General features: G+C 39.1%; 1 protein-coding gene across 1 annotated transcript in view; it reads left to right on the top strand.

The window, feature by feature from the left end:
- Window positions 1–4007: 4007 nt before the first annotated feature.
- The window catches only part of LOC139442148 (kinesin-like protein KIF26B), a 318510-nt gene continuing 311954 nt past the window's right edge, over window positions 4008–10563 (top strand). Inside the window, exon 1 of the mRNA XM_071222952.1 lies at window positions 4008–4059. The gene's annotated coding sequence lies outside the window, so the exon portion shown is untranslated. The remainder of the gene's footprint in view (window positions 4060–10563) is intronic.

The raw sequence follows: 10563 nt of genomic DNA, 5'->3' as shown, positions 1-10563 counted from the left end.
AATTACAGAGAGATGGTATGGTACCACAGGGTGAACGTATATTAGCTCATTAACCCTGCAGGAAAAATATGAATCTCAGTCTATGGTACACAAGGAAAGTCCTATAAAGTATATTTTGGACATTGTTCAAGAACAGTCGAAAAGACGTACCAACTACCAATACTCTATGAAATCTTTTTTTACTGTTTAAATTATTTTGATACAACAAATGCAATTTTTGTTTGTATAATCTCGATTATTTTGGTTTAGTAAAATACACATATACTAAAGTCAAATACACATATACTACAGTGATGCTACAGTACTATGTCCTCAGATGACCTGGAGAATAATCTATGACAACAGGGTTGAAAAGTATGTTGTCCTCTAAGTGTCCACTAAATTGCTTTGATGACATTCCGGTCCCCTGAGACTGGCCACTGGTCAACCGGCAATAGGCTATTAACATAGATATGTCAGACCGAGTAAAGACCCCTCCCTGCATCATCAAACACTGTTGTTGGTGGTCGGCTACGACTTTAGCTTGAGGATTGGAAATAATCAGCCTAAACGGGGATTTGTTAAGGTCAACTGAACGTAACACCTTATGGTCAAATTGATAAAGTACAGAATTCTTTGAAGAATGCTTGTTTTTTTGGCAATCAATTGCTCCGAAGACTGAAGTATTCCGTTCTGAGACGCCGTTGTCTCAGGGGTATATGGTAATAACTACACGTCGAGACAAACGTCATCCAAAGCGGCAATTAACACTGCAATAGACATCAGTAACAGCATAATAGCTGATGGCAAACACAGCGCCGAAGGTGAAATCGACAAGATAAAAGAGTTCTGAGACGTTTAGACATTAAATATAGAAATACAAGACAATAGCGGGATGCAAATTGTTCATAACATAAAGCAACACTGAATATATGTCACTAGACATGGCATCGCTTCAAGATGTCAGTTAGTGCGTTTTTATGACTTAAAAACTTTTTAGTTTTAAAACTGTTTCAACATTTTTAAAACAACATTTCAAACTAAGAAATAAAGTTTCGCATAAGAGAAATCTTTCTTCAAATATATTATATAATATCAGTTACAGTTAACTACGGTTATAACGAATTCAAAGGGACCACTAATTTTAGTTCGTTATAGTCGTAGTCGTTATAGACATATATTCAGCATATAAACTAGAATTGGCCGGGGCAAAAAGACCAGTTCGTTATATCTGTTAGTTCGTTATAAGCGTGTTCGTAATGAACGTAGTTTACTGTACTAGCAATGTTGTTAAAATAATGTAATAGGAGTGAGTGAGTGAGTTGGGTTTAACGCCGCTTTTAACATTATTCCAGTTATATCACGGCGTGTCAGCTTAATGTGGGAGGAAAGCCCGAAGTGACGTCTCAGACGGTTACCACTTCGGTGAAACCCACGAGCACGGGTATGGTGCTGACAAACCTAGAAACATAATTGGGGCGAACCGGGATTCGAACCCACAATCATAGGTTTCTGGCGTGTCCAGGGGACGCAACTTTGCACAGCGAATAATGTAATAGGAACAAAGAACATACTAGTGCAGCATTTTTTTATAGTGAATGATTCAGGTGGTATTGACAATAGTTTGTATATGTGCATCACATTGTTGAGACACCTTTAATTTTTTAAAATTTTCTTTTAAATTTTCTTTCCAGTTTAGTGCCATGTGTTCAGTTTGACAATAGTAAGTCCCCCACGTACGTGGCACTGGGACATTGTTGGATCCAGTAGACATATGCGAATGGGAACACCCCTATGACATTGACGTTTTGGGATCTTGGTATGTTTGGCTTCTAGAGGTGAAATGTTGTCTGGGGGTTAATTTCACCAATTGACCTCTATTCTTTTTCCTCCCGCCAGATGTCACACACTTAGAGAACAAAGCAAGAGTCTAACAAACGTAGGCGAGTGTGTGTATGTGTATTTCAGGAACGTATCATTCAATTGGATGCCCGGATGTGAGACCGAGGTGAGGAAATCAGATCTACGTACCGTCGTTTGTTCTCAAGATCGCCGCCAACGTCGCGACGTACTGTTCACGATGCCTCTCCTTTAGATTGCGAGGAACACCATTCATCTCTTTTGTTTCATTCAACCAGTTAAAGCTTTATACATTTCTTCCGGATATTCTAGATGATAAATTTGCCCAAAGAAGCTAGATTCTGTCGGGGTTCGAGAGTAATGTCATGGAGGTATTATCAAGTCACGTGACCTACCCTCGTTCCCTTTGCAAGGGGAGAGAAAACAAGGCGGTGTAAAGATTACGGAGTTTATTCGTACTGACCCTGCTCTGAACTTAGGTCTTTAACATTTCGTGCACAAGTCCGTGTGTCTTACTTGCTATTGTTGCTTTGATGTAATCAGAGGGATATAAGTGTTTGGCATCTCCCGTGGCGCTTTACTCTTATGCCGTGTGATATGGAACACTTATGCAACTGATGTAAACCGTTTGTTTACGGTGTTATATGATAAAGAAAGTTAACATTAACTCTGCTGTCGGTGGAGGTTGACATTTGCGCTGTGCAGGTTTTAAAAGCACTTTGTGATATTTGATTTGAAAACAATGCTTTCAGAACCGTTGAATTTCACAGGCAAATACCGAAAATAATTGTGTTAAATGTGTTAAACGGATTCATGAATTGTAATTTGAATTGTTTAACTGTTTTGACGCCATTTATTCCTTGTGCACTGGTAGGCAGTTTCACTTCCTGATATTGCTAAACTAAGCGGGTAGATTGATATAATGGAATATTTAATCTATCCATATAGTTTACCTTCATCAATGTGTAACATATGAAGGCTTCATATTCAGATCGATCATTATGCATAACGATTCATAGTGACAAAAAACTATCCTCAAGACTGCATGACAAGATGCGTGACTTCCACATCCAATTGTCAACTTTCCCTTTATGTCGAGCGATAATATTCCAGCGGTTCCAGGTTTTGGTGTTTACATTTCACAAGTTTTGAAGTACAACAGAACATGCTCTCTCTGCGAAGATTTGAAAGAGCATCATATGACTCTAGTTCAAAAGTTGTTGGATCAGGCTTACAACATTGGATGCCTTAGTAAAAGCGTACAAAACGTTATATGGTGGACATGTGGAGGACATTTCCAAATTTGAGTCATCATTGACAATATAAAAGATATATCTGATGCAATTCCCTATTTTGACTTGTACCATATGTTCCCATGTTTGTTCAGGTGAACACTTGACTTGCCTTTGCATGTTTTTATGACGGATGCTACTGGTGGGACAGGATATGCTCACCTTTTCGTAAACACCGGGCACCATCACAATTTGATAGGGATTCATAACACGTGATTATGATATAGTCGGAATCGTATTTTTATGGAAAGGATTTTGTCACTTATATTTACTTATTCCAAAGCAATAGATAGACATACAATTTAGTCAAATTCATATATCTACAATAAACCCTCCTTAATCCGTACAAACACATGTGTTAAAACCATTCCGACTAAGAAGGGATGAATATGTTCACAGTGTCAATCGTGGATGAGAGAGTTCAATTAACGTGGTCTCAGTGTTAGTGTTGTGCGTGAGTGTCTTTTCATGTCGCTTCAGACTTACCCCAGCTAAGTCACGGCTGGGGCACACCAGAAATGGCTACTGACATCAACATTGATTGAACATAAGATAATAATATGCCCTGATGTCAAGCACATATCTATTCAACAAAACAATTAATTTGTAGGTCATTGTCAACTCAATTTCACCATAGTACCATGTACATAATATAAATGTGTACCGAATAAAAATCAGACCAAACAAAAGTAGGTTGAATTGGACACAGTTTAGAATACAAGAGACAGCTAAAGAAGAACCATACAATGTAATCTGAATCCAGCATCGCACGACTAAAATATCTGTAACAGCAATACGGGCCTACGTGTGACTGAAGATGTTGAGGTGAGACTGGATACCCTAGGCAGGTTTGCTCAGAAAGGCAGACACTCAGAAACACACCTTGAGGCGAGGGTCCGGAGATTGTAGCTGGGGAACGAACGTGGGGGTAAGTTCTCCGTCATTTCTACCATTGTTTGACATATACTCTCTTAACGCCTACCTGCGGTTTGAATTGGCGTTTCATCTTGAGATGCTGGGAGGGATGGTGATTGTGACCTGACAAGGGGGAAAATATCCCACTGCCCACGTGGTCTGCACAAGAGAAGAAGATAAATATACTACCATGGGTAGAAGAAAAAGCAACAATAAATACGGTTCCACTGGGATTATTTAATGACGAATGTTCCGCCAAATGGTTGTCAGATGTTGGGCCGAATCGGGTTTGCATTCCGTACTTCCTCTTTCTGGCGCGTGTCGATAGGCTTAGTAATAACAAATTGACTGGGAAATACAAATCATTATATGCAACCACATCTTAATGGAGGCCATATGATATTTACAGATTTGGAGGAAGTTAAAACGGTAGAGGACATATGCTAGACGCAGGCATAAATAAATAAAGATCTTCTTATAAAATGCTACCTTTAATTATGCTTGGCTACTGGACACCCTTGCTGAGAAAAATTATCGTAGATCAAAAGACGGGAATAGCGGTGATCAGAATTTCTTTTTAATGAAACATATGTGATGGTAAAAGGTGTAACTTAAATATTGAAAATAATTATTATTAATGTTTTGTTTAATAATGGGTATTTTATAATGGCTATCACATAAACCATTACTTGGTGTTACGGACTTTAAACCCAAAAGATATGCCTCAGCTTTAAAGTTTTTTAAACTTAATTTAAAGTTTTAAAGTAATGTTCGAATTTTGTAATGATGGAAATGTTGTAACGAAATAACTGTGTGCATTTTCACCCATCGTACAACACTTTATTCCAAATCAATACAATCGCATAATGCAAAAGGAAATGACATTTTCAATCAGGATAGAATCGTTACAGTGAACATTCTAACATCAGTTCATTCCACGTCCATTGCTATTTACCATGGTATATATACCCTACATGCTTTAACAGGATGATCTTTGCAGAAAATGTCAAATTTCCTCGAAAGCAATTCACCCCTCTTTTATCACCTGCCCAGCATCATGCAACACCACATGGACGCATTTTACAAGATGCTTAACGAAGTCCTTCAATCCCTGCTGACAAGCTGCACCAGACATCGAGTTGCTTCAAGATGTACCACATGTGCAAATATAACTGGCACAAAACCTGGTTAATTCATCACATTTTCCTATCTCTTCTCGTCCTGACATTTTATTCCACTGATTACAAAAGTCAGAGCCCATTTTCTTTGGCTTTTTACTCAGGGTAGAAAAAGAAGCACAATCGTTAACCTTATCAACAGCCGAGTCTTCGGTATTTTCTGACTGCGTCCAATCTTCCTTCTCCACACAATGTGCATCTCGGGGACTTATTCAGAAATGGATTAATAGAAAGTGACTGACAATTATCGTCTAGCTGTGAGCATAGTCTCTATCATGAGACGTCCATTTCCCTCATACAATGTAGGTAAATGAGTCAACTTCCAATTGTCTGAAAGCACCTCGCCTCTCATTGTTTGTTTGGAGAGGCTATATGGTGAGACAATGAAATCAAAACATGGTTCTGGGATGAAAAAATAACTGGGAATAAACCTCTATGTCTGCTGACCTTTTATGTATGATTTAGTGTTGCCTTCTATTTTCCTTGACAACAAAGTGTATGAAACGTACAATCTAATTTGGAAAAGGCTACTCTCTTCACACATAGCGTCTATATCAGTGCCTAATAACACACAATAAACTCATATTCTGTGAAAGAATGTCTCCATAACATCCTTTCCAGTGGAATATGTCTTCATGGTTCGGGGTATTTCTGTGTCTCAGGGAACCGGAGGTCACATTGAGTGTTCATTTCTGTGATTCTCTTCATAGATAGAAGAATTGTTATGGATGCAAAGGGGTACGGGTAGCCCAGTAGTCTGAGGTGCCGGAAATCGCTGTTAGTTTCATCCCTTGTTAGTATCAGGATCTGCTGCTTGTTGGGTCGAATCCATGTTTTGTTCTGATTATGATCCTTGATTTGTAGGCACCGTAATAAACGTCTAAGGCCTGCGTCTCTTTGGCTTTTCTCCTAACCTAAGGTCAAAAGCCATGACATTCTTTGCAATACCTTTCAAACGCGGCATAAAACCAAACTCACTCATACAATTACTGCAAGGCCAAAAGGTAGGAAGTAGAACAGAGTAAAAAGATCCCAACTCATTCACTATATAAGGTAAAAGGAGTGAAGAATCCTAAGATTCAAGCCCACTCACTATTTAAGAGTACAAGAGGTGAAGAATCCAAATATCTCAACTCACTCACTATATAACGATAAAAGGAGTAAAAATCCTAATATCACAACTTTCTCACTTTATAACGGTAAAAGGAGTGAAGAATCCTAAGATCTCAACTGACTCACTTTATAACGGTAATAAGGGTGAAGAAAAGAACATGCTTACCGGGAAAGATAAAATTACATGAGGAATTCAACCTGTTACGCTTCTTCGAAATATGCCACACACGCGAGACATGGATTCTTCAAGAACTCCCCCATGTGTTCATTTGTTGAAAGGACTGGCGAAAATTAAACATCCCCACCAGGGTGATGTATCATCAGTATCTACCTCTGTATGGCTATCTACGTGACATAACAAACAGGGCAGAGTTGGGGATGACAACCTCGAAGGGGCATCAAAGCCAGGGGGATCCTTTTTTCGTGTGAGGTCCTGGCGTTAACAAATACCATTTGGCTAAAAGTATGTGTCTCTGGTTCCGAAAAAAACGGCTGCTGTGGTTTGCATCGCCCAATGTATCTTCATTATAATGCCTCAAACGGCAGATTCAAATATTTCAAAGAGCTCAAGGGCAACGGTTGTATTCGCGATTGTATAACATTGAACCTGTTAGAGATAAACACATGCGTCACAATCATTTCTGTCTGGATCGTGTCTGATTTGAGCATTACTTGATCTTCGTGGTGGAGGCATGATGTCGTTTACAGGACAACATAATCTGATAACAAATACTGATGGAGAAATGAATGCAAAGTGCTGGTTTTAAAGTCATGTTTTTTGTAAAGTAATGTGGTCCTGATATATATGTTATGTCATAATAGGTGACAATACACGTGCATAAACTAGATAAGGAATAAAACATATGCATATATGCATGGTAACATGTTCAGGGTTTGACGTTTCTGTCATAAAGCAGATAACTGTCAAATTTGATTTATTGCAAATGATATTATTTGGTATGATATGTCCATTAGGAGCAAAGAGTTTTAGGTATATAAAACACTCGTTAGGATGAATGCTGGTACCAACAGCATCTTCTAATTGCGACATTCTATTATTCCCACATAAATATTATGACAATATTGTTTATGTGCCATGTTTTTAGATAAACTTTGTGTTACGTTGATTGATTTAGACACCTTCCCAATATTGTTTAAAACCATTCTGCTGTTTATTTTATTTTTTACCTACACAATGAACGAAAACACAATCCCGTGTGTGATGCTGTAAGACGCATCTTTGCCTGAAGTTGATGCTCTCGTTCTCTTTCCCGTATGTTCAGGTGCGGATAAAGAAAACAGCGTTGTTAACTGTGCATTATGAAGACAAACAGCCACCAAATTGGCTAGTTTATGGACAAACGTTAGCTTCAGTGCAACGGTCCACCGACCAGCTTGCTTATTATCTTACAAGCTGAAGTAGGAGATGCGGTCGCCATCCGCTCAGGCTTACACTAGTAGTAGAAAACCAGTCGTAGAAAACCAGTCGCACATTACTGTGCAGCTGACAGACTGGGACTCACTTTAGTCTTGGTCTGTGTACCTGTGGAAAGTCGTTTCACTTTATGTCATATTTACTACTCCAAGGTGTGAGAACTAGGTCTCCCAACTGACTGAGCATTGATGCATGAGGAGGGTTGGGGGAAAGAGCTTATGAGTTCTTGTCTACAATTATCTTTGGCGGTGAGGGTTGAGTGAACCCATTGCTTGGTTTTGAGTGTGATATATGGTTTAATTTGTTTTGAGGGAAACGGGAAATTCTAGGTAATTTCTTTGAAAAGATGAATGACATAAAAGTTAAAAGGGACTGGTTTGTCAGGAAATTCATTTCCAGTGGCGTCTGCTAGAGTCCTTTGAGACTCGTGATGGTAGAACATGTGTCAGCGATGACACTGATAAAATAACAAATACCGCGAACATTCAGGATATGATAGTATAGACCTATATGTATCCTAAAGTATATACATGGATGTATGTGTAATTCTAAACGAGTTGAATTCTGGTAATAGTCCAGATGACAATTTGTCAAACTCATACGAATGTAAAACATGAACTCTTTTTTGCTTAGTTCTTCCATAGAGATCCACCCAAAATTGTGTTTTACATGTGTTTATCCCATACTGTTAGGATCTAAAAACTGAAAAGTTGATTCTCGCCTAAAGTTTTTTAGAAATGAATTCAACGTTAACGTTAACCTTTCTCTTCTTCATTTCTTATCGTGGAGGAGAATGGGTTTAAAGATTAACGTCCACTGTGATACTCAATTATATCCATCTCTGTCTATGCCCTAAGCATTGAGTAATATATCTCGCCTAAAGTTTTTTAGAAATGAATTCAACGTTAACGTTAACCTTTCTCTTCTTCATTTATTATCGTGGAGGAGAATGGGTTTACAGATTAACGTCCACTGTGATACTCAATCATATCCATCTCTGTCTATGCCCTAAGCATTGAGTAGTATATAGTATTCACCTACTTGGAAATATGATCTTCCTACTCATATATGCCCAATCCGACCCCCCACGACCGAATGAGATATACTTCCTGCTATATTTCAGCAAAGGTATCACTTCTCATTTCATATTAACCAGATTTTTTCAAACCAGGAAATGTTTTTTCTCTCTCAAAATAACCCTCTCACTTAATGTCATGTCCACGAGGAGCAAGGTAAAAAGTCGAAATCAGATGAACGAGAATTTAATCGTTGAGTAATATGGACTGTGAACCCTGGCGGTGCCAATTGCTTCATGAATGGCGTTTTCTTCTGCAGCTAAAGACGTGGCCTGTTTGCACATGTACGTTAAGCGTGTTTCCTTGCATTAAAAACTGCTGATACATTTTATTCGTTAATGTTCCTTAGTGCTGATTAATTAACCATGAAACAGCACCATCCTGTACATGTCCGCTTTTGAAATATATATATCTAAAAACAGGCATCATGCACCGAGAGTATCACGGAGCGTTTGCATTGCACTCTGGTCGTAATCAGACGAATATGATAATGCGCGTGATTGCACATGCGTGCGTGTTAATCTGGGCCCAGAAATTCGAAAGTGATTAAGGCGATAACATCTGTATTCAGCAAGTAACAAAAGCAGAAACTTAGCTTTTTAAAGTATATTTCTTGTGAGCAACGTCACAAAAATCTGGAATCTCCCGGTGAGGGGCGTCAGGGTCCACAGCGATTGCTTGCACAGCATGCACGGTTGTGGAACTTTCCCAGATGAAGGTAATTAAGGATCTACGTGATAGATTGCAAATTAATTCCCTGGATGTCATGGGTGTTGGAGTTTCTTTGCACGTGTATAATTCAAGATGGTATATATCAGATATATATTTAACGTCGTAACTGTCATTTACATGAAGTGAACGATGTGGTGCAGTCGTCTGAGGTTCATGCCAGTAGGCTGTGATTTCTGGGGTTCTGATCCAAATAATCGCCCCGAGTTTGTTTTTAGGTTTGTCAGCATCCCTTCTAGTGTGTTTAAGCGAGGCAGTAAAGGTATAAGGCTTGCTTCATTTTGGGCTTTCCTCCAACGTGAGGTTGACGCGCCGTAATGTAACTGAAATACTGTTTGAAGAGGTGTTAAACTAGACTCACTCTCTCACTAAAGTTGGCGGTTGGGTAGCCGAGTGGTTAAAGCGTTCACTCGTCATGCCGAAGGCCTAGGTTGGATCTCAACATGGCTACAATGTGTGAGGCCCATTTCTGGTGTCCCCCAGTGAGATTGCTAGAATATTGCTAAAAGCGGCGTGATAACCGTACTCACTCACTCACTCTCACGTTCTCTTTACAATGTGGCACTACGTGTAGACTCCGGCGCAAGGTGCTCAATGATGCATTGTTGTAAATGTAAGAGCCGGTTAGTGAGGATTAAGTGGTTGTATTGTTTGACCTGGCTAACTGTATGCCATTGCTACGATGACGTAGATAACCACTGGTTTGAGTAGCCAAGACTCGATTATCCAGCTCAATATTCTTTTCATGTTAAACTAACCTGTTCTGCAAATGCTTTTTATCCTATAAGCATGGTTTGTGACGTCATTAAGACACTATGACAACATAATGGTTAATATACAAAAGGCGTAAATTTATTAGACCAAGCTCTTTCACTAAACTCATCAATACGTCACTGCTGGATTTAGAATAAGCCCAAATAGATGAAGAAACTGATGACGGAGCGTCAGGGCTGCTGCAGACTCGTCAGCTGTTATGTGATATACAT

This window comes from Haliotis cracherodii, unplaced genomic scaffold (assembly GCF_022045235.1).
Source record: "Haliotis cracherodii isolate W230 unplaced genomic scaffold, xgHalCrac1.p SCAF_5, whole genome shotgun sequence".
NCBI classification, from domain to species: Eukaryota; Metazoa; Mollusca; class Gastropoda; order Lepetellida; family Haliotidae; genus Haliotis; species Haliotis cracherodii.
The sequence above is the reverse complement of the archived record's forward strand: the minus strand, read 5'-3'. Positions and strand labels throughout refer to the sequence as shown.